This window comes from Chiloscyllium plagiosum, unplaced genomic scaffold (genome assembly GCF_037043375.1).
Source record: "Chiloscyllium plagiosum isolate Xiang-an unplaced genomic scaffold, Cpla_swu_hap1 HiC_scaffold_52, whole genome shotgun sequence".
Classification (NCBI taxonomy): Eukaryota; Metazoa; Chordata; class Chondrichthyes; order Orectolobiformes; family Hemiscylliidae; genus Chiloscyllium; species Chiloscyllium plagiosum.
In genome coordinates, this window is record NW_028270190.1 from 20,270,937 (window position 1) to 20,293,419 (window position 22,483).

Genomic DNA, 22,483 nt, shown 5'->3' on the forward strand with positions numbered 1-22,483 from the left:
TGTCTGTAAAGCAAAGGCTACGACAACGGATGATTGGGTGCCGCACAACAATCAACAAACAGGAGGGTTCCCTCCTATACGAAGAACACTTCAGAGGTCCAGGACATTCGACCTTCGACCTTCGGGTGACCATCCTCCAAGGCGGACTTCGGGACAGGCAACAGCGAAAAGTGGCCGAGCAGAGGCTGATAGCTAGGTTTGGTACCCATAGGGAGGGCCTCAACTGGGACCTTGTTTACATGACATAACAGTTGACCACCATTGCACTATACATACACACCGACACTCCTAAACACACACTCTCTCTCTCTCACACACACACACACACAGGCACTCGTATGCATACACATACACATGAACACACATGTGCACAGACACGCACACAGACGATCACACACACCCTTACAGACACACACATTCGCACACTCACACAGGCATCCTCTCAGAGACGTTGACAACTCTACATTCATGCACACAAATATACACTCTCTCTCATAGACACTCACAACCCCCCACCCCTTACATGCACACACACTTACATACTCACACATGCACCCCCTCACAGACTTGAGACACTCTACACTCAAAACACGCACATATACACTCTCTCTCACACTCAAAACTCCCCAACCCAGACAGACGAACACACGCAAACAGACAAAGACCCACATGCACACATATATTTTGTGGGGTGAATTTGTACTTGTAGAGTTACATTGTAATTTGCTCAAAAACTGCATGAATTCATGTCAAACTCTGTTATCTCACTTTTCAGGTTGGTATCAATCTCATCATCATGGCACAGACAGAGAACACGGGGGCTAACACCTTCAATTTATTTTAGAGCGAACACTCATTGTTACAGCTAAACTGAGAATGTAACTTTTTAAAACAAAGGGTTTTGTGATTTACACATGAAAGAAGTGGAACGATCATGGTATTCGAACAGATGAAAGACTCAACAGACAATCAAGGTATTTTTCAATTATAATTTCAGTTACATCACACTGTAATTTTTTGCTATGAATTCAGTGCCTTAGAATTGTGTCCTTCACTATCAACTGATGAAGGAGCGTTGCTTCCAATTAAAGCTGCTTGACTATAACGTGGTGTTGTGTGATTTTTAACTGAGTCCAATATGGTTGTTTAGAACATTTTAATGTCAGGCTCGATATATTAACTGTGAGTTCTCTCCAGATGTTGCCTCAGAGTATCAACGATAATGGAAACCTTTACTTCCTTCCAGCAGGTCCATGCCGAACAAAATCCCAAACTAAACTGTTCAAACCTGCCTCCTCTTGGCCCATATCCAACCAAACATTTCCTCGTCAAGTACTTATCGAAATGTATTGTAGAAGTTGCATTTTTACCAACTATTTTCATCGATTAGTTCCTCATGAATATCATTTCACATGCGAACCACACTCCATGTAAAAGATTTATCTCTCTTGTTTTTGTTTTTCAGATCTCCTCTTTTCTGCGTTTCTCCACCATTTTCTATTTTTATTTCAGATTTCGATTATCTTTAGTACGTTGTTTTTACTGGCACATCCAAACAGACAATTGCTTCTACTTGGACAATATGGTTCATTTCAGTTCCTATTACTATTCTGCCATGCCTGTGAGGTTGATATCCCACAAGAGTCTCTTTATGTTCCAATAAAACACTTTTTGCTGTTATCCTCCTGAATGCTCAATCTTAGGAAATTCATTTTGTTTGCACATCATGAAACAACATAAATAGATTATACTAGATTAGATTAGATTACAGCGTGGAAACAGGCCCTTCGGTCCAACAAGTCCACACCGACCCGCCGAAGCGCAACCCACCCATGCCCCTACATTACTCCTTACCTAACACTACGGGCAATTTAGCATGGCCCATTCTCCTAACCTGCACATCTTTGGACTGTGGGAGGAAACCGGAGCACCCGGAGGAAACCCACGCAGACACAGGGAGAACGTGCAAACTCCACACAGTCAGTCGCCTGAGGCAGGAAATGAACCCGGGTCTCAGGCGCTGTGAGGCAGCAGTACGAACCAATGTGCCACCATGCCGCCCACTGATTATTAATCATTCCACACTCTGTGTTCTTCTCTAATCAATTTTGGCTTCCCATGATCAGAAACCATTTAATACAGATGCAAAGGGTGGCAAGGGGGCTCAGTGTGTGGCGCGGGGAGTGAGTCACAATACTTCAGTACTGGAGGAACGGTTCCTCAGTGGTTAGCACTTCTGCCTGATAGTGCGAGGGAAATGTGTTTGATTATTACTGTCAGGCTACAACTTGTGTGGAGTTCACGTATTCTCCTAGTGCCAGTGTTGTTTCCCTCGGTACCTTCGATTTCTGCCCCCAATCTATATATGTAGCATTAGGTGGATTGGCCATGTTCGTTTGCCCATGGTATCCACGCATGTGTGGGTTACATGGATTTGACGTGAGAAATGTAGTCATAATATTGTGGTCAGTTTGGGTGGGATGGTCTTCAGAGGGTTATTCTGGACTCACGGGGCCGAATGGGGTCATTCGATGTTGTAAGGGCTATATGCAATGATTGCAGCAAAAGGGATGGTCCAGGAGCCATCAATTCTGCATCCAATCGGGATCACCTGTGTTTTTCTTTCTATTTGTAATAATCCTGTATTCTTCCCGTTGCACTTGACATTCTGTTAGCCGTGTTTCTGTTATTAATTTTGAATACCCTATGCAAATATGCGCAATCTTATGCGCACCTAATGATTAGACGGTGTCAATATGAAATAATATTCCCTCCATTTCAAAGTGTCCTGTTCTGTTCACATTGTCAACTGACATTATCGCCCATATTTGTTTCCTTGTTCTGCATTACATTTCCTTCCTTCTGTTAGAAAGCGTGATGGTGACAGTGTGATAATTTCCAGTCTCCATAGCCAAGGCACCTACTCACTTAGCCCTCCTAGCCAATGTTGTATTCATTCTGTCCCTCACCCATTAATACATGGATGTTAATGAACCAGTTTATTGTACATGCCAATACTTATTTCGGACTGAACTCAAATTATACAAATGTAACTGCTGATAAAAGGCAATAAAATATTTATCAATTTATTCTTCGAATGTCTGAACAAATCCACACATCCCCCGTGGAACGGCAAGTATGGGCAAATCTTTTGGTGAGTGTTTGTTTCAGCTGAGGAGAGATCAACCTCCTAACTAAATTTTGTTTATCATCTCTTTCGGAGTTTTCGGGTTGGGGTCAGGTGGCCACAGCATTTTACATAGACAACACAGCAGAATCATGTAGTCTGAAAAACAGAAAGATCTATCATTTTTTTCCTATTACGTCGTTCATCAAACCAACTAGCGAAATAAGATGAAACCAATGGCTAACGACATCAACATCCAATTCAGTTTATTTAATATTGTGAACAGAAATTGATGCCTTGGAACTGGTTAACAGAAGCTGTTTGTTTCGTGACTGTAATTGATGACAATCTCCATGGATTGTCACTGTATTCCCAGAGATTTGTGCTCATCTATTATTAATGGGCCTCTTTCAACAAGAATCCGATTTGAGGATCACATGGCTTGCTTCCGACAATAACGGGGATCAGCATCTGCAATGACAATGTGAGGACAGAATATTAGGAATCCAGACTGGAAAGTTTTACAATGGAGCAGAATCTGGAAACAACATACTTGAATGTTTCAACAAATGGTCAACCTCCAACAAGAAAAGGCTGGCATTTTTCCACAAAGGACAGGAGCATATCCGATGGCTTTTACTATCTTTCCTCGGAATCATTACCATATCGAATATTAGGTATTCTGATGTTTATTCAGGTGTGGTACTATCCCCTCCTTGCTACTGTTGGTGTTCCTGGTAAGTCTCTCTATCACTGCACATTAATTCATTTAATACATCTAGACAAACTTTGGTGCTATATCTGCGACCGATATTTGCAAAAGAAGAAAGTATAGTTTAACATTCAGTTCCAAATTCAATTTATTTGCCATTAAGTTCAGACCACACCTTCACAATATTTGATCATAAGAATGTTCAAAACATCGAAAGTTCTTTTTGTCCTGAACTTATTTACGTCTCAGTATTTTCTCCTTCAGCAAACCTGTTCATCACCAACTCTATAATATCACATTTTTATCTCTCTGCCTCCATACTTTGCTGAATAACCATCATCTGTTTCTTGGCAAAACTCAGACTTTATAGTTCGTATTCTCTTCTCCCATTCTTTCAGTTACAAATATTTCGTTCATAAAATTGGCCGAGTTTCTAATGTTACTTCCCAATAGCTACACCTTGTCTGAATTCGTACTTTTGCCTTACAGGAACATCAGAGGCACAGATAATTGTATGAAATACACAGTTCCAAATCCACAATGTTGATGGCAGAACTTGACTTCAAATAAAAAAGAAAATTGGACTGAAAACTAATTTCAGTCATACCAAACACACAACCACCAGCCTTTTGTCTGAAACCTCACCCGTTTCAAATTGTCCTTTGGTAAAGCCATCTAACATGATTATCTGGTCTGGATTAAGTATGACTTCAAGCCCGCAATAATGTGCTTGAGTGTGTACTGTCTTGAGAATTGGCATCACAGTTGAGCAAGAAATCATATTCAAAAAATGCTGTCCATGCCAGTGACGCCAACATCCCATGAAATCGCAGTATTAAAGGTTAAACGAAAAAAAAGAAACGCTGGACATCTGACATAAAGAGCAAGAAAGTGATAGGGAACCTGAACAGATTTGGCAGGCTCTTTCGAGAGAAAAAAAACAGTTCGCATTGTGAGTCCACTGATCATACGTCAGAATTGGAAGCAGTTGGAAAGTGATGTGATTTATGCTGGTGAGAGTAAATTGAATAAAAGGACAAAGAGGAGAAAGAAAGAAAAATAAACAAGTAAAGGTATGATTGTCGATCACCTGGTATGGAACTATGAGATTAAGCTCATTTAATTTATGACTTTTCCGATTTTCCTGAATATTATGGCAGTGTGGATGACAGCCAAGATCCTGTTAAAATGAGTTATGTCCCCTGTCTCTGTCCTGTCTATGATCATCATCTTTTCTGCATTAATGCAAAATGGGTGTCGCTCACTGGTCAGCATTTATTCCATTTTAATAGTTTACTTTCGGAAGGTAGTGCTGAGGTGTGTTCTTGAACTAATGCAGCTGCACAGCTCCATCCGGTTTTATTTCTGTGAGACTTTGTAGCGATTGATAAAACTGAATCATTGCTTTCGTCATTTCAAACGACAATTGAGAGTCAACTACATTGCTGCATATCTGATGACGCATGTAGGCTAGAACAGGCGAAGATGACATTTTTCCTTAGATGAAAGGCATTAATGACCCAGATGGATTTCGATTAGAATGGATGAGTTTTTAATTGTTTCATTCGGTTCCGAATTCCAGACAATTTATTGAATTCAAATGCTACCATCTGCAAAGGAGTGATTCGAATCCGGGGTCTGGACCACTATATGGGTTTTTGCATTCGTAGTCTCGATATAATACACTAGACAATCGCCTCCCCAGCATCTCCAATGACCTCCTCCTGCAATAGTAGTGTTTCTGTTGATTAAAGTACAGAAGATTGTGCAGTCGCATTGTCACCCACTTCGGTGTAGACCGGAAATGTTCGTATTTAAGGACAATAGAATTGTGCAGTGACGTAATGGTTTGTTCAAGCAGGAAAATAAGTTGAGGAGAGGAGAGAATTTTCTACATTTAGCGAGGAGCCATTGATACACAAATATGACATTCTCCTTTCATCTGAATAACAGTGGATCTTCTTTCAGCTTGTGTTACCAGCTGCTGCATTCATGAAGTGAGATCTGAGGGCTTGGTGACTTCACTCTGGACAAAGCTTGGAGATTACATTCACATTGTATATGGGTCTGCAACACGGCGAAGAAATGAAGCTGAGAATGCATGGAAAGGAATTCTGCAAGCAGACAGGAGCAGGGTACTGCACTGTCCTCGCTGAGAATTCCTGGAACATTTCTGAATGTTATGCCTATTGCAGATGTAAAGCATGAATTGAGTTGGACTGAATTATATGAATGTTAAAGGGCTGTGTCATCTCCTTGTGCATAATAGTAATTTTCAGACTGTGCTGACTCTGGCCTTGAATTGAATTGGTTTGATTCTGGAACTCTCTGGCAACAGTCGGTGAAATATTCGATAAGGAACATATTGCTGTCTTTTGAAATCAAGTAACAGAGGCCATCTCTGCCTGGTGATGTGAATACATTAGTTCTGCTATCCATAATTGCAGGAAACATGGTGAATGGTGAAAGTAAAGAACTGCAGGAAGTTCGATTTATTAAAGAAGAAGTACTCATTGTAATGAAGGTTCGTCAGATGGGGCACCAAATGAAGGATGAACTTAGAGTACAAAAAAGTCTGTGCTGCACAATTAATCTTGATATTTAGCTCTTTCGGGAGTTCATATGAACACGATGGGTCAATGGCATCCTTGGTGTACTGCAAATCCCATAATTATGTGTGCCACATGCCTGACGTAAGAAAGAGTTCAAAATTCTTCGAACCTCATTAGATTCTGGAAAGGATCCTACAGATGAGAAAGTAGCATTTGCAAATACAATTACCTAAAAAAGGACGGAGAGGAAAACGAAGAAAGATAGTTGTGGATATCTAGGTACTAAGTATGAGGAAAATACTAGTTTATTTTGCAAAATATGTGATAACGAGATGTGGAACGAACATTGATATTTCTTGGGAGATCGAGACGAGAATCAGAAAAATGATCTTTGATAAACCTGTTTGAGCTTTTATAGGATTTTGGTGTTGACATCGAGAAGTGAGAATAAGTGGGAAGATATATTTGAATTTTCTGAAGTCGTTTGATAAGTTTCCACACAGGAATGTAAAATGTAAGAGTACCAGTGTGAAAGCGGATCCCTATGTGCATTGGGAATTATATAACAGAGACTACAAAAATAAGGCTCCTGTTTTGGACTGAAGGACATTATCCACAGGTTATCATCTTTATCAGTGCTTGGAGTACAACTGCTCATAAGGCAAATACGTTATTTGGATGTGGGCCACGCTAACATGTTTTTTCATTTTGTCTTTATTAGAAGGCGAGTAGTTATGAAGTGCTGTTGTCGAAAAGGGACTGGGGATCAGTGCTCTTGAGTTATTAACACAATTCATACACGGCAGCAAGTAATCACGACAGTAAATGGCACATTGTCCTTCATTACATAATGATTGATAGATAGGAGTAAAGACATTGTCCTACAATTGCCGAGTATTTTTGAGACAATATTTGCCGACCTGTGTACAGATCTGCTCTCATTTGTTAAGAAGTGAAATGCCAGAGAGAGAGTGAAAATGAGTATCAACTGTCCAATCCCTCGGTTTGATGGTACCATAATGTGTCAGTGAAGGAAATGAGTGCTCAATCTGTTGCGCTGGAAGAGGTGATTGCAATTAAACGTGAGGGCTATGGGCAAACAATAACTGTGTTCAAGATCACAAATTGATAGAGTGAGAAATTGCGTGCATTGTTTCCTCATGATATGTGATTCCCGATCATTTACATAACTCTCCGAAGCCGCCATGTTGCTTGTCAGAGAACGTTTGTCTCTGAATAAATTCTCATCACCGAAGTGTGCAGCTGGTGTGTGACCCTGGACTGAAAGCATATTGTTCAGCGGCCACAAAGCCTTGCTTCTGAAAGTGTTAGACAGTCCCACCAATATCGTTCATCTGTAGGCAGTACTAATCTGCCTGCTCGGAGATATTATGGAGATTCTATTGTTTCTCTGGAGTGGGCAAAGTCGAAAATCACACAAAACCAGGTAATCGTCCAACAGGTTTATTGTGAAGTAGAAACTTTCTGAGTGCTTTTGCTTGATTAGGTAACTAGTGGGGTAGGATTATAGTACACAGAACTTATAGCAAATAATCGAATAGATTTCGATTGATACGAGGTCTTGAAAAAAATTGCTTTTAAGTCGTAATCACTGGGAATAGTTTGCAGGTTTAGATTCATTAATGTTTAGGGAGTAGGTTTGCTCGCTTAGCTGTTGGTTTGAATCCAGGCGTTTCATTGCCTGGTTAGGTAACATCATCAGTGGCGACGTACAAGTGAAGAGAAGCTGTTGTCTCCTGCTTTCTGTTGATATCTTTCTCCTGGAGGGGGTTCCTGGGGTTTGCGGTGATGTCATTTCCTGTTCGTTTTCTGAGGGGATGATAGATGGCATCTAGACCTATGTGTTTGTTTATGGCGTTGTGGTTGGGGTGCCAGGCCTCTAGGAATTATCTGGCATGTCTGTGCTTAGCTTGTCCCAGGATAGATGTGAGGGTGTTGTCGATTATGTTAAATGTCGCTTCTATTTCTAACAACACCCTCACAGGCATAAAGTTCACCAAGAAGGAAGAAACCGACATTCCTGGACGGCACAGTCGAAAGAAAGGCCAATGGAAAACTACAATCCTGCGTATACGGAAAACCGACAAACACTGAACAAATACTTAACAACACCAACAATCATCCCAACACACACAAACAAAGCTGTATCAGTACAGTATTCCAACGGGCCACCACACACTGCAGCACAGACGAACTTCGGAAAACAGAGGAAAATCACCTATACAAAGTATTCAAGAAGAACGGATACTCAGAAAATACAGTGCGCAGATTCCTCAAGAACAAACCACGACAAGCACACCAAACATAGCTAGAAACCCTAACCACCTTACCAAACATCAAAGAAGTTTCAGAAATGACAGCCAGACTACTGAGACCCCTCGGAATCCAAGTAGCACACAAACCCACAAATACTCTCAAACAAAAACTAACAAACTTAAATACCCAGTACGTTCCATGGACAAAACCAACGTCATTTACAAAATTCTATGCAAGGACTGCCACAAACACGACGTAGGACAAACAGTAAGAAAGTTAGCCACCAGGATACACGAACACCAGCTAGCCACAAAAAGACACGACCCTCTCTCCATCGTAGCCCGACACACGGATGAAAATAAACCACCATTTCGACTGGGACAACAAATCTATCCTGCAAAAGGCTAAGCAAAGACATGCCAGAGAATTCCTAGAAGCCTGAAACTCCAACCACAACGCCATAAACAAACATATAGATCTAGATGACATCTATCAATACCTCGAAAACGAACAGGAAATGACATCACCACAAACTCCAGGAACCCCATCCAGGAGGAAGATATAAATAGAAAGCAGGAGAAAACAGTTTCGCTTCACTTGGAGGTCGCCACTGATGATGTTACCTCGTCAGGAAATGAAACGTCTGGATGTCAAACCTACAGCTCAGCGAGCAAACCTACACCCGAAACTTCAACCTGAGCTACAAACCTTCACAAACCTTAAAAAAACATTCATTCATGTGTAAATCCCATAACTACATTTAAGTCACATTCCCGAGATAACGTAAAAATTAACATGAAAAGAGTGACGTCTCAGCTCAGGCAATGCATTAAATGTGAGAGGTTAGAATTTGTCTGCATTCCAAACTTGCGTCAGACTGGATCTTTTTCCAAAGTAGGAAGTTATGAAATGTCATATACACACACACACACACACACACACACACACACACACACATATATATATATATATATATATATATATATATGCAAATTCACCCCATGGAATTATATGTTTGTGTAAGTGCTTGTGAGGGAGAGGGAGAGTGAGACAATGTTTATCGGAGTAACGAACAGAGATAATCAGTGTGTATGCGTGTGCCCGTGCTTGATAGAGTGCATGCATGAGTGTGACAGAGTGTATACCTGTGAGAGGATGTGCACGTGAGTTTGAGTATGGGTGTGTGTATGAGAGAGTGTCTGCCTGAGTGTGTAAGTGTGGAAGATTATTTGTTTGTGTGTGAGTGTGTGTATGTGAGTGTATAATGTCGTGGGAGTCACCTGTAGTGACATGTGAATACAAGATCCCGACGGAGGCCATCTCATGGGTACTGGGATAACGTTAAAAATATCAACTGTTACCCTGAGCAATGCAGCCAAGAGGAACAACATATCTGCTCAGTCTCTGCTTCGAAACTTTGTCATGCTGGAGCATGAATTAAATCCTCCAGTTCCCTCTCGGTTTCTTGAGGGGGGTAAATGATATCTGCTTGTTCGAGGCGGGGAGGAGTTTCTTCTGCATGGTCCCATTAAACAAATTCAGGGGCCTGATCAATTGATGCCTGGTTCCTTTATAAGGCTCGAAGTGCACACTAAGCTTTTCTATTCCTGTTTAAAAAGCAAGATGAATTAGTTGAGCTGTCCCACTTCTTATCCAATAGTTTTGATGCGCTGAAAGATTTTGTCACCTTAATGTGAAACCAACTTAACGTTCTGAATGAAGTCATGTTTGTTTTTACCGTGAAAATTAGCACTTTCTAGCAGTATTATAACATGACTGTTTCCGATAGTGTGACAGCACAAGGTGAAAGTTGTCCACGGTTTGCTGCGCAAGGAGCTGCTTTAGAAGTTGAATGGAAGCAAAGTGTTCTGAATTCGTTGTGATCGTCAGTGAATATCCCCATTTTTGATCTTGTAACCTGGGGAAGACGTTGGTGAAGCAGCTAAAGTTTTTTGTTTTATGCACAGGAAACTGCTGAGGATCTTCTGCAGAGATATCATGGAACAAATATTCACCAACTACAAACATGTTCCTTCGTGCTGTGGATGTCTCTAATCAGTGGCAAATTGTCCGTTTATTTTCATTAAGTTCAATATAGTTCGACCTTCTGGCTATCATCCCCAATTAAATATTGCCTTTTTTCCCCGGCCAGGCGCTCTGGAATTGTATCCAGACCATTGCCCATGTCAATAGAACACGGTGGATGCATGGGGAGTGTTTCCTGCTCACAGAGCATAGTAACTGTCAGGACTTCCCAAGACCAGAGACCTAGGGCAGATGCATCACTGAAATGTTGGATGGGAGGTGGGGGTGGGATGGTTAGATTTTTCGTTGACACGACAGAGTTTGGAGGGCTACAAGGAATTGGACTTGAAAGATGTTTTGTCGTCTAGAATAGATGAGCTATCATCTTATTTTCGAGGAAGGCCCGCTTCAGGGACTGAATGCTGCACTCACGTATCCTATGTTGTCATATGCTACTTTGGAAATATAGTTTTTGACATTTTCCTCGAAGCTCATTAAGAAAAGTTACAGTCGGACAGATCCGGAGGATTTCTTGAGTCATCTCTGCGTGCGGTATGAGGACTGCTTTCACAATGAATTTGGGACAAGAACATGCTCAACAAATCAGGACAGAGCAAAGTATGTGATAAGAGATGATTGGGTTGCTTCGCACTGACAACCATGCATTTATCATAAGAAAATGTCCCAACCAAATCATGTGTGACAGTCTTGAGGTTTTGAATGATCTCCTGGTTCTGTGCTCTAGGTACAGGAGTAGGTGGCCTCCAACAGCTCCTGTGTAACAGATATGAGGTGCTAAATATACCTTCAGACAGCGGACTGAGAAGCAGGACTCGTTCCTTCCACACGTTGACCCTGCAACATTAAAGAAACAATGTAGCTGTGGTCTCAAGCCATATTTTCCTATCTGTAGTCCATTATCCTTCACTCAATTTTCTTTAAATGTCTAACTAAACCACCCATGAATTAATGCAGAAACGCCGAAGCCAAAAACTTCTGGGGAAGAGACTTTCCACTGTAATGGTCCTTTAAGAACTTCTCCTCATCCCTGTTCAGATTGGGGATGGACGCTCCGTATTTTCATTTCAAGTCCTACTCATTCATGGGTCCTGACAAATCTTAAATGTAGATTGGTTGGTCTCGGACTGTGAACAAAAAACAAAGAACGAAGACAATTGCATCACAGCAATAGACACTTCAGCCCTTCAAAACTGCTCCAATCCAGAACAATTATATTAAACTCCAGCCTGTTCTCTCACGATTGCATTCCCCTCCTCGCTGCCCATTCATGCATCTTTCTAGACACATCATAAGTGAAGCTACCATGCCCGCTTCTACTATCCACGCTGGGAAATCGTTCCAGGCACCCACTACCCTCTGCGTAAAGAACTTGCCATGCATAGCTCACTGGAACATTTCCCCTCTCAGTTTGAACTCGTGACCTAAAGTACTTGAGTCCCCCACTCTGGAAAAAACAGTTCTTCCTATCCACCCTGTCTACAGTTTCCATAACTTTATAGACTTCAATTAGTTCCCCCTCAACCTCCATTCAAAATAATTCTAATTTACTCAACCCCTCGTCATAGATTGTACCCTACATCCTGCTGAACCTCTACTGCACCCTTTCTAATATATCCACATCCGTTGAGTAACGTGTCGACCAGAATTGTACGCAATATTCAAAGTTTGGCCAAAACAATGTATTACATAACGATAACATGACCTTCAACTCTTCTACTCAGCACCACGTCCCATGAAGGAAATCATGCCATATGACTTCTTCACCACTCTCTTGATCTGAATTGCCACATTCATGTTACAATGGATCTAAACAACCAGATCTGTCTGTTAATCGCTTTTTCCCAGAACATTTTCAGTTACCATACAGTTCTCTCTTAAATTGTATCCTCTAAAATTCATCATCTCACGTTTTTCCAGATTGAACTCCATCTGCCATTTCTCCAAACACTCCAAACGATTTATATTCTACTGTATTCTCTGACATATCTTTTAACTCTCTGCTACTTCACCGATCCGAGTGTCTTCTGCAGACTTGGTAATGTGATCACCTATATCTTCCTCCAGATCATTTATGTTTGTCGTCTACAACAGTGGTCCAGGCATAGATTCCTGTGGTCGCAATTGTCCATTTTGAAAAACTCCCTTCCCCAACTACCTTGTTTCCAACCAGTTTTTTTTTATCCATCTAGCATGTACACCCTGGACTCAATGCGCCTTCACATTTTCCATCTGCCTCTTTTCAAACACCTTCCAAAAGTCCATGTATATGACATACACACCCCTTCGTTCATCGATTAACTCTGTCACCTCCTCAAATAATTCTATTAAGTTAGAACGACATGACCTTCCCTGCACAAAACCGTGTTGCCTATCACTAATAATCCCATTTTCGTCCAAATGAAAATACGCGCCATTAGGTTCAGTATGAGGAACAGGTCAGGTAAATGTTTGATTTTTTCAATAGTAACTCATCCATGACAGTAGCAACATTACTCAATCAAGGATGGAAAGGCTTTTTGGGAAATAAAACGTGTTTACATGAATATTGTGATGAAACGCCGGTGAACTCTTCTACATTCAACGAAACGCCCAGGAAAAACTCACCTCACCTCTTAGTCTGTTAATGTACGAGTGACAGAGAACTCCCAAATTCCACTATAGTGAAGAAGGAATATCAATTTATTCTTGAATTACAAAAGTGAACATTAAACATCAACTTACAACTCTATGCCTGCTTTCTCTTATAGGTTTACGATCTACCACCCACTCTATAACTGTACTGTTCCACTCATTCCCCGAATAAAACTGCATCAACTACGTGTTGAAACCCAGACAGTGGCGGTCGTAATCAGTCTCCACCTTATTCCGGCTGTAGTTATCCCCGGCTTATTTTCCTTCTTTTGCTGCAGAGATGTTTCATTAAAAAAAGTGCCTTTGAAAGAAAGTGATTTGACTGACAGTCTCTCTCGATGATCATTTACTGTCTCCGGCCAGCTTTCAATTTTTCAACTCCTTTATACGCTAAACGTCAGATCGCCATATTTTTTCGTGTTGTCAAAAACAATAAATTCAAACTCGACTTGTTTTTAGTGTCTTGGGTCAAAATTAAAACTGATTCGTTACTCTTGATCCGCTATGACAACAGCCAAACGTTGCATATTTTCAATTTTCCAGTCCATTTCAGAGACTGTTCGTCGCTCACATCACAGATGCCTGCAAGCTTTCAATGCAGAACTTCTTTCACTGTCTCTTAATGGCACAGTGCACGACTTCAACTTCATAACAATATTTGTCTGAAATAATTGCCGAAACACTCAGAAATACGTAAACACAGAGACACACACAGGCACAGACATAGACAGAATCACGCAAATAGAAAAACAGAAGAGTAAGAAATGCTGTAGTATACCAACATGGAAGGCTTTTGTCCAAGTAATGGGGAAACTCGTTAGATAAATGAAAAAATTAGACTGCCCATATCATATTTTGCGTCAGAAGTTATTCTGAGTATGAAAGTTACTAGCAATGGAGTCTCTTTCAGCAACAGTGGGATTTGATTGAATTTATTTGCAAGAGGCAGTGGGGAGATTCTAATCAATCCTCAACTGGAATATTCCACGGCTGTGAAGGATGACTCACGGATTTTCAGCTCTCATACATTGCAATAAACAAGATCAAAAAGAAGATGGTGACATAGTTCGTTGCTTCTCAGGCAGGTTACATATTCACTTTCTCTCTCAATTGAAACGCACCAACCAACAAATCGGACCATATGAGAACTCCTTTCAAATTTCTTCAGGCTGTATAACTCCATCTCTTCTCCCGGGAAGAGAAATTCCTAGCTTGAAAATACATTCGTTAGGTATACTTTTTCTACAAGAAATTCATATATTCACGATACCTGTATTAAAATGAATGCATTGTTTTATTAAAACCAAGTCATTACTTTTTTGTCTACCACAAAAGAGAAGTCATTCATCAGCTTCGCACCAGACACACTCTCCTCTAAATCTTATCCTAATTCTCAGGCCCAAAATGTTATGACTTTGTACAGGTGTATAAAACCATGAGTCCCATGGATAATCTCCAATAGCAAATGTTATTTTCCGACAGTGGGGCAGTCTAAAACTACAGGGCATAAATTAGATTGGAGAGGAGTGGATTTAAAAGTAACATGAGGGGTGACCTTTCTATGAAAAGACTGGTGCATGTATGGAACGAGCTGCCAGAGGAAGTGGTAAAGATGAGTAAGAGTAAAACTTTCAAAAGGTAAATGGACGGGTATATGAAAAAGAAATGTTTGGAAGTGTATGAACCTCTCGCAGTCAAATGGGTCTAGATCCTCGTTTAAGACAGAGTTCTGCGATTTCTCTTCATTTAAGTAGCTTCTTGTTGTTTTTCCTTCCATCACAGCCTCAGATAAGCAAAGTTATACTCTCTGCCGAGGATTTGTATTCTCACACCCTCTGTCTGTATTCCATTACAGACCCTCTACTTTCACTTGACATCCGAATTGAGTTAATTGCGCTTCAAACTAATCCATCTCTTGCTGTGGTTCTGTTCGCCGAGCTGGAAGTTTTTGTTGCAAACGTCTCATCCCCTGGCTAGGTGACATCCTCAGTGCTTGGGAGCCTCCTGTGAAGCGCTTCTGTGGTGTTTCCTCCGGCATTTATAGTGGCCTGTCCCTGCCACTTCCGGTTGTCAGTTTCAGCTGTCCGCTGTAGTGGCCGGTATATTGGGTCCAGGTCTATGTGTTTGTTGATGGAGTTTGTGGATGAGTGCCATGCTTCTAGGAATTCCCTGGCTGTTCTTTGTTTCGCTTGCCCTATAATGGTAGTGTTGTCCCAGTCAAATTCCTGTTGCTTGTCGTCTGCGTGTGTGGCTACGAGGGATAGCTGGTCGTGTCGTTTCGTGGCTAGTTGATGTTCGTGGATGCGGATCGTTAGCTGTCTTCCTCTTTGTCCTATATAGTGTTTTGTGCAGTCCTTGCATGGGATTTTGTACACTACATTAGTTTTTGCTCATAGCAACGAGCACCCGAGCTACAAATCTTCTCACAAACTTTAATCCATCTCTTCATTGAACTTATTGATGTAGATTGGATATCGTTGCTAATCTGGTACTGTTACTTGGGGCACTCCAAAAAGTTACTTAGTGTATCCATTTCCTGATAATTAACCAAGGTTCCCCTTTCCTCCGAGAAAGTTTGCATGGACTCGTTCTGTGACATGTAATGTGCTGAACGTTCTGAATTACTTAATTCTATTATAGCGTAAATTCTGAGGACGGCAGAACTGTCACCTCCTGTCTCATTGTAATGATCCTGGCTGACAGAAAGTGACCTTCCTTTACCTCTGGAACAGCGTCGAGAAGTTCAGTGAGAGCGCACACCTGCATTAGCAGTAACAGTTGGCTGTTTGGGTCGTCGAACTTGGTGTTTGTTGATGTGATTGCAGCTGAATACCCCTCTCCTTTATGCTCCCAATAAACATCGAATCTCTTGTACTTCAAACATCGATGGAACTCCTCCTGGAATATTTCCTATCACCCCGCTTTCGGGATGTTTGGAGACGAAAATAAACAATTCGCACAACCCTGAAGATAAAGGAATATCCCGACCTCAAATTTCAAAGGGAATACCATTATTTTTTTAAATGTATTACCTCAAACCAATCAACAATATTTTGAGATAAAAGAGCGCAACAATTATGAAAACATATACACTATTCAGTTCCTCAAACCCATCCACGTATCTATTAACTCTCTTCAATCAAATGCTTATCAAATTCATCCTCCCCTGAATTAACAGGAAAAATATGTCATATATGATCAGATCGTAAGAGAATCACAAACTGGGATAGATTTTGGATATTAAGTATTCGACTCTTCTGTGCCTTTTTAATCAAATCAATTCTCCTGTCTTCACTAACTAACCATTTATCCACTCATTAACGAAAAAAACGTAGCTATCTCTGTCCGAAAGACACAAAGTTGCGGCAATCTGATGCGAACCCCGCTCTCCCTGCCGCATTGAATACCTGGTTGTATTCGCCCTCAACTGTCGTTGATGCATGAAGGCCAACAGAGGGGGACATGGAAGGACCTTCAACACCATCTCGTCTGTCAGACCCGCCGCTTACACATCTACACACAGAGGTGAGCACAGATGCAGATATATAAATGCACACTCACTGACACGCACAGTACAATGATACTGCTACAGATACACAAACATAAATACTAATAGACAGACATTTATACAGACATGGGAATTTACCAGTGTTTATTTTGCTGCAATGTGATTACCTCATTATTGCACTTGCTCTGTCTGGGGTGTGTCAGTACTTTTTTTGGTCGATGCGGAATGTGCTGGTTGTTCCTTTTATCATGTGATTGAGTCATCAGTATTTCAGAGCTTCTGTGTAAAGGGTAGCTACAGTACAATATTAATTCCTGCAGATCCGACACACTGAAGAACTTTAACGTGTGTGGAGGGTTGTGTAGCAGTCATGTCGAATTATTGCGAAGTGAAACGTCGATCTCACCCTTGCCTTTGATATTCTGTGCTTGCTTTGATTTTCTTTCCAGCTCCAACCTTTACACACTCCGACTCTCCAGTACCTGCAATCCTTACTCTGTACTAGAACACGAAATGAATGGGGAGAAATTAGCATCGTGTTCAGCCATGAGGGAGATGTGGATAAACGCAAAACATCACGACGTGATGCACATCATTAACATAGAAAGTGGAGGCAGGAAATGCCATTTTGTCCTTCTAGCCTGCATCACCATTTATTATGATCATGGCTGTTCAGACAGTTTCAGTATCCCGTTGTTGCTTTCTCTCCATAATCGTAATTCCATCAGGCACAATACCAAGTCAAGCGCCTTCCAGAATATATGCAATGGAACGGCCCCAATAGCCTTCTGTGGGAGAGGATTCCACACAGGTTCAGAACTCTCTGACTGAAGAAAAATTTCCTCATCCTGTACTGAACATTTTCTTAACTGTGATTCCTAGTTCTGGCCATCTAAAATATCGGGATCATTCTTACACCATCCAATCTGCCCCGTTTCAACAGGATTATATGTATTTCTCTGAGATCCAAACTCATTTTTCCAAATTCCAGCGAGAAAAGCCCAGTCGATCCACATTTTCTTCATATATCATTCCTGCCATCATGGGGAGCAGTCTAGTAAATTTTCACTGGGCTCACGCAAAAGCAAGAACGTCCGCCTGCAGTATAGGAGACAAAAACTGAACACAATACACAAAGCATTGCCTCTCAAAGACCCCGGTAACTGCCGCAAAGACCTTCGCACTGCAACTTCTACATCCACGATTGCTTCCACCAAGAACGACAGATAGTACACATATTTGAATACCACAAACTTGAATGTCCATTTGAAGCCTTTGATCATTCTGACATGGAAATAAATTGGTATTCCTTTATTCTCGCTTGGTAAAAATCCTGGAATTCTCTCCTCAATGTCATCGTGGGTCAACCCGCAGCAAGTTGTCAGCAGCGGTTCAATAAAGCAGTTCACCACAATCTTCTCAACGAAAACTAGGGAAGGGCAATATATGCAGGCCAATCTGCAACGTCAAAACCCCAAACTGAATATTTAAAAACGTATCATGCACGTTGATGTGGCGTTGTACACATTTGTGGAATAAATAGAAGGTTAATACCTCTTGAAGAGGATTTAGATCAAAGATCTTGATCCATAAAGTAATGTGTGCTTCCGTTTATTGTTTTCTTTTTCTGATGTCCATGCAAGGCACGACTTCGGAAGCCAGACAACAGTACACAAAATTCCAATACCAGAGTGCATTGACTCCTCGTTCCCATCCCCCGAATTGACTACTTGTAAAATTTAAAGGGTTCTCGATCTGCTAGTACACTAATTACTGAAAGAAATATTATAGAAAATAGTTTGTGAGATAAATGGTGCGTTGATCTTTATTTCAAGGGTTATTTCAGTGAAAGAGGAAGCACGTCTTACTGAAGCTGGACAGGGCCTTGACCTCGCCGCATTTCGAACATTTTGCAGTATTGTGTTCAGATTTGAGCACGTTATCTAATAAAGGATTAACCTGAAAATGAGGCAATGCACCTGATGATGACCAGACTCATCTCGTGGATGACAGGCTTGTTGCATGACCAGAGTTTGGAGCGCATGGGCCTCTATTCCGTGAGGTTTATGGAAATGAGTTGGGATTTTGTGAAACGTATAACTGTTGCAGACAGAGTGAGACACATTGAAAACAGGAATGAATAATCCTTTGGCTGGGACGTCAAAAATAAGGGGCCAATTCATTTGTTAGTGGCAGTCCACTCTGCGTGGAAATGCAAATATCAGCACCCAATGATTGGTGGACCTGGAGAATTCTCTTCGACACAAAGCTGTGGAACACAAGGCACTGAATATCAGTCAGGATTTGTCAAAACTGAATGGACGGGGCGAGAGCAGGAGTATGATGTGGAAACAGAGTTTTGGCAATCATTACTTTGAATATAGGTCCAAAACGGATGAACAGAAAGAACTGCCTCAATTCTTAATCTCAATATTTCTGATGATAAATCGCGCTATGTGATATATACAATGTGTGGGAAAAGTGAAATGAAATGATGGTCAGTCATGAAGGAGAAAGAGCAGAGGCTAAATGTGTTGAATGGCCAACACCTTTCGCAATGTTTCTGTGCAGTCTGTGATAAAGTTCTGCAAATGTTGCCACAATTTCTCTGATATAGAGAGGAAGCGTATGCAGAGTCGAGAAGACTGGGTCTCTCGTTCACTCATCTGATAGCGAAGCTTCTGCCAGGCGTCCTGTGTGGTTTGTTCCAGTAAAAGATCAGAGCAGTTTCATGCAAAAAAATCCTTGGCCGTTTACAGATAAGTGAAGAGTTCATTAAGTGTGTATGTTTGGAGTCACTTTAAGATTAGATCAGGAATGCACGGTAGTTTTGCTTCTTGAAAGAACATTAGTGAATCAAATTGTTGATTGCAATCCATTTTGGCTTCAAGATCACTATTAGGGTCACCAGATTTTAGATATCGTTACTTTAGTAACAGGTTTTAATTTCCATCATCTACCAAAGCATTTGCCTTGTCTGTATTGGTAATTGAGAGACAGTTCCACAGCAGTACAATCTCCTCATCAGAACTGTTGTAAATTACACTGAACATATTATTTCTGCGCTACTTGATAGCTCTGTCAAATTGACTATCGTGATGAGACTCAGGAAATGGCACAGATATTGTAATTACTGTGCTATTAACTTACTAATCAAAGCTGAGATATTTTCCACGTTGTCAGGTACACGTCTAAATCTGACCTGGAATTAGACAGCTTTCCTAGGGCCAGATTCGATGTACCACAAGTCTTCAGTTCTTTTGCAGGGATAGCGTCAGGGTTCATTTCCTTTGTCTTATCTACTGTGTTCAGTTGTTTGATGATGTCCCATGCAGCCAATCAAATTGTCTTTACATTGCGATCTCAGATTCCGTAGACATTACGATGAGAGCGAGGAGTATCGCCCACTCAACACGACTGGCTAAAGATGTTGCAGATATTACATTTTTTTCTTTTGTACTGACGTTCTGGGATGTTCATCATTTAGGACTGAGATATTTTTACAGCCTTCTCCTAGAGTGAGTTGCATAATCGTCTCGCTCCGCTTATGACTGGATTTAAAAGGGCTGAAAAGCGTGGGCAGAATCTGTAAGTCATCGGATCGTGTCATGTTCTCGATCAGACTGTTGTTTTGAATGCAAGCAGTCATGGGTCAAAAAGGTTAACATCATTTTTAGTACCAGTGGTTCTGACACCGGCATGTGCACCCACACTCGCGATTGGACCATAGATTGTCTTTATGTTCATGATAAAATGAGGGATTATCAGAGGGAAACAAGTTACAGTTTGTGGTTTAATCAATTCCGCTTCTGTTGCCTCACAAACTGGACATTAAGTGTTCGGCTTCAATATTTTTGATGGAATTCTGCTGCCTGTGACCCATTCATCTACCATCCCTTCACTCAGTGACCTAATTCGTTTTACAACGTAAGAAAGCTTTCATTTTAAAAATCAGTGACCTACTTCGTTTTCCAACGTAAGAAAGCTTTCATTTTTAAAGTCTCATTTTTTTGAAAGTCTCAGCGTGGTATCACGCTTCCAATTTGTCACATTCATAAAAACTGCTTAATATATTCACCTGAACATTTTCACTGCCAGCAGTGTTATTTTCTGTCTTTGGCGTCAATCCGCCTTCCTCTGCTTCTCTCCCTCGCCATGATTAAGACTCATTTAGTTTCAGTGACAACAATCTTATCTAACTTCTGAAACAATGAATGTGTGAACCTTGCACTTTTCTTCATTTTCCGCTGTATGGTCTTCCCTATTGTACATGGCGCATTCCAGATTTAAAAAACACGTATTTGAAACTTGCTCAAAAGGGAAATGGCTTTAGGAAATAAGCAGGTCTGGCAGTTTCTGTGGAACGTACGTAAAGTTTATCGTTGTGACTCTTCATCAAAGCTCCCAGTTTCTCCAACAATTTTTGTTTCAGATTACCAGGATCACATTTTGTTCATTGAAAATTTGATCTGTGCCTGTTCATTTCTGGAGACACACAGCAGGTCTGGCAGCATCTGAGGAGGCAATGACACAGAATTAAAGTGGTGGGGAGTTGGTGACGGGAAAAGAAGTGTATGGAATTGCAGTGAAAAAGACAAAATGTCTTTTATTACTTGTGAAAGAGAAACATATGCAAAATGAATTTAAATGAAGTCGTAATTGCGGGAAATGGCTTCTCACAATTAAGTGGAAGATAAGTAAGACACTGCAAAACAAAGGCAAAGGGAGAACATGAGGAAAAAATCATGACAAGTGGCTGAAAGTCATAATGTGCTCAGACAGGTGAGATATGGAATTGTGCATTACGTCCTGCTAGGTGTCAAGTAACAAAGTGTCACGTGAGATACTGTTCAAGCTTTGTCTATCTTTCATCTGAGCATTTAAGCTGCCCAAGAACAAACTGTTGCATGAGAGCAAGGTAGGTTATTTAAATAAAAAGCAAATAGAACCTCGGGTTTATTCCAACAAACAGAGTGGACGTCTTCCTCAAAACAGTCTCTGCATCGTCTCGACAACGGAAAGGAGACTGCATTGTGAGCAGCAATGACAGTAGATGTGATTGAGAGAATACAAGTGAAATACTTCTTCACCTTTTATGTGGGTTGAGGGCCTGCGAAAATAAGGAGGAATGAGATTATTGGGCAATTGCTGCAGCTTCTGCAAATGTATGAGAAGATCTAACAGTCTCCTGTTCCTCTTTAACAGACTCGTGAGGCTTAATGGCTTATTCCTGTGTAGCTGGCTGGACAGATGCAATGACCTGTCAACTTCCTTTGTAACATACTTAAGATCCTGAATGGTCGTCTCCTTTTCTGTGTAAGAGAATCGACAGGTTGAATCGTGTACTACTGTTCCTGTGTAACAGGTTGGAAAAGCTGAAAGACAACTTATTTTTCCTCTGTAACAGGCTCGAGAGGCAGAATGAATTCGTTTTGTTCTTGAGTAACTGATTCAAAATACTAAATGGCCTTATCTTGTCCTTTGGTAACAAACATGACAGGTTAAGTGACCTACTCCTGTTCCAGTCTAACAGGCTTAGAGGTTGAATGGCTTCTCGCTGTTGCTGTTTAAGAGAGTTGAGGGGCTTTATGGCCTCCTCCTGTTCCTGTGTAACAGACTCGAGAGTCCAA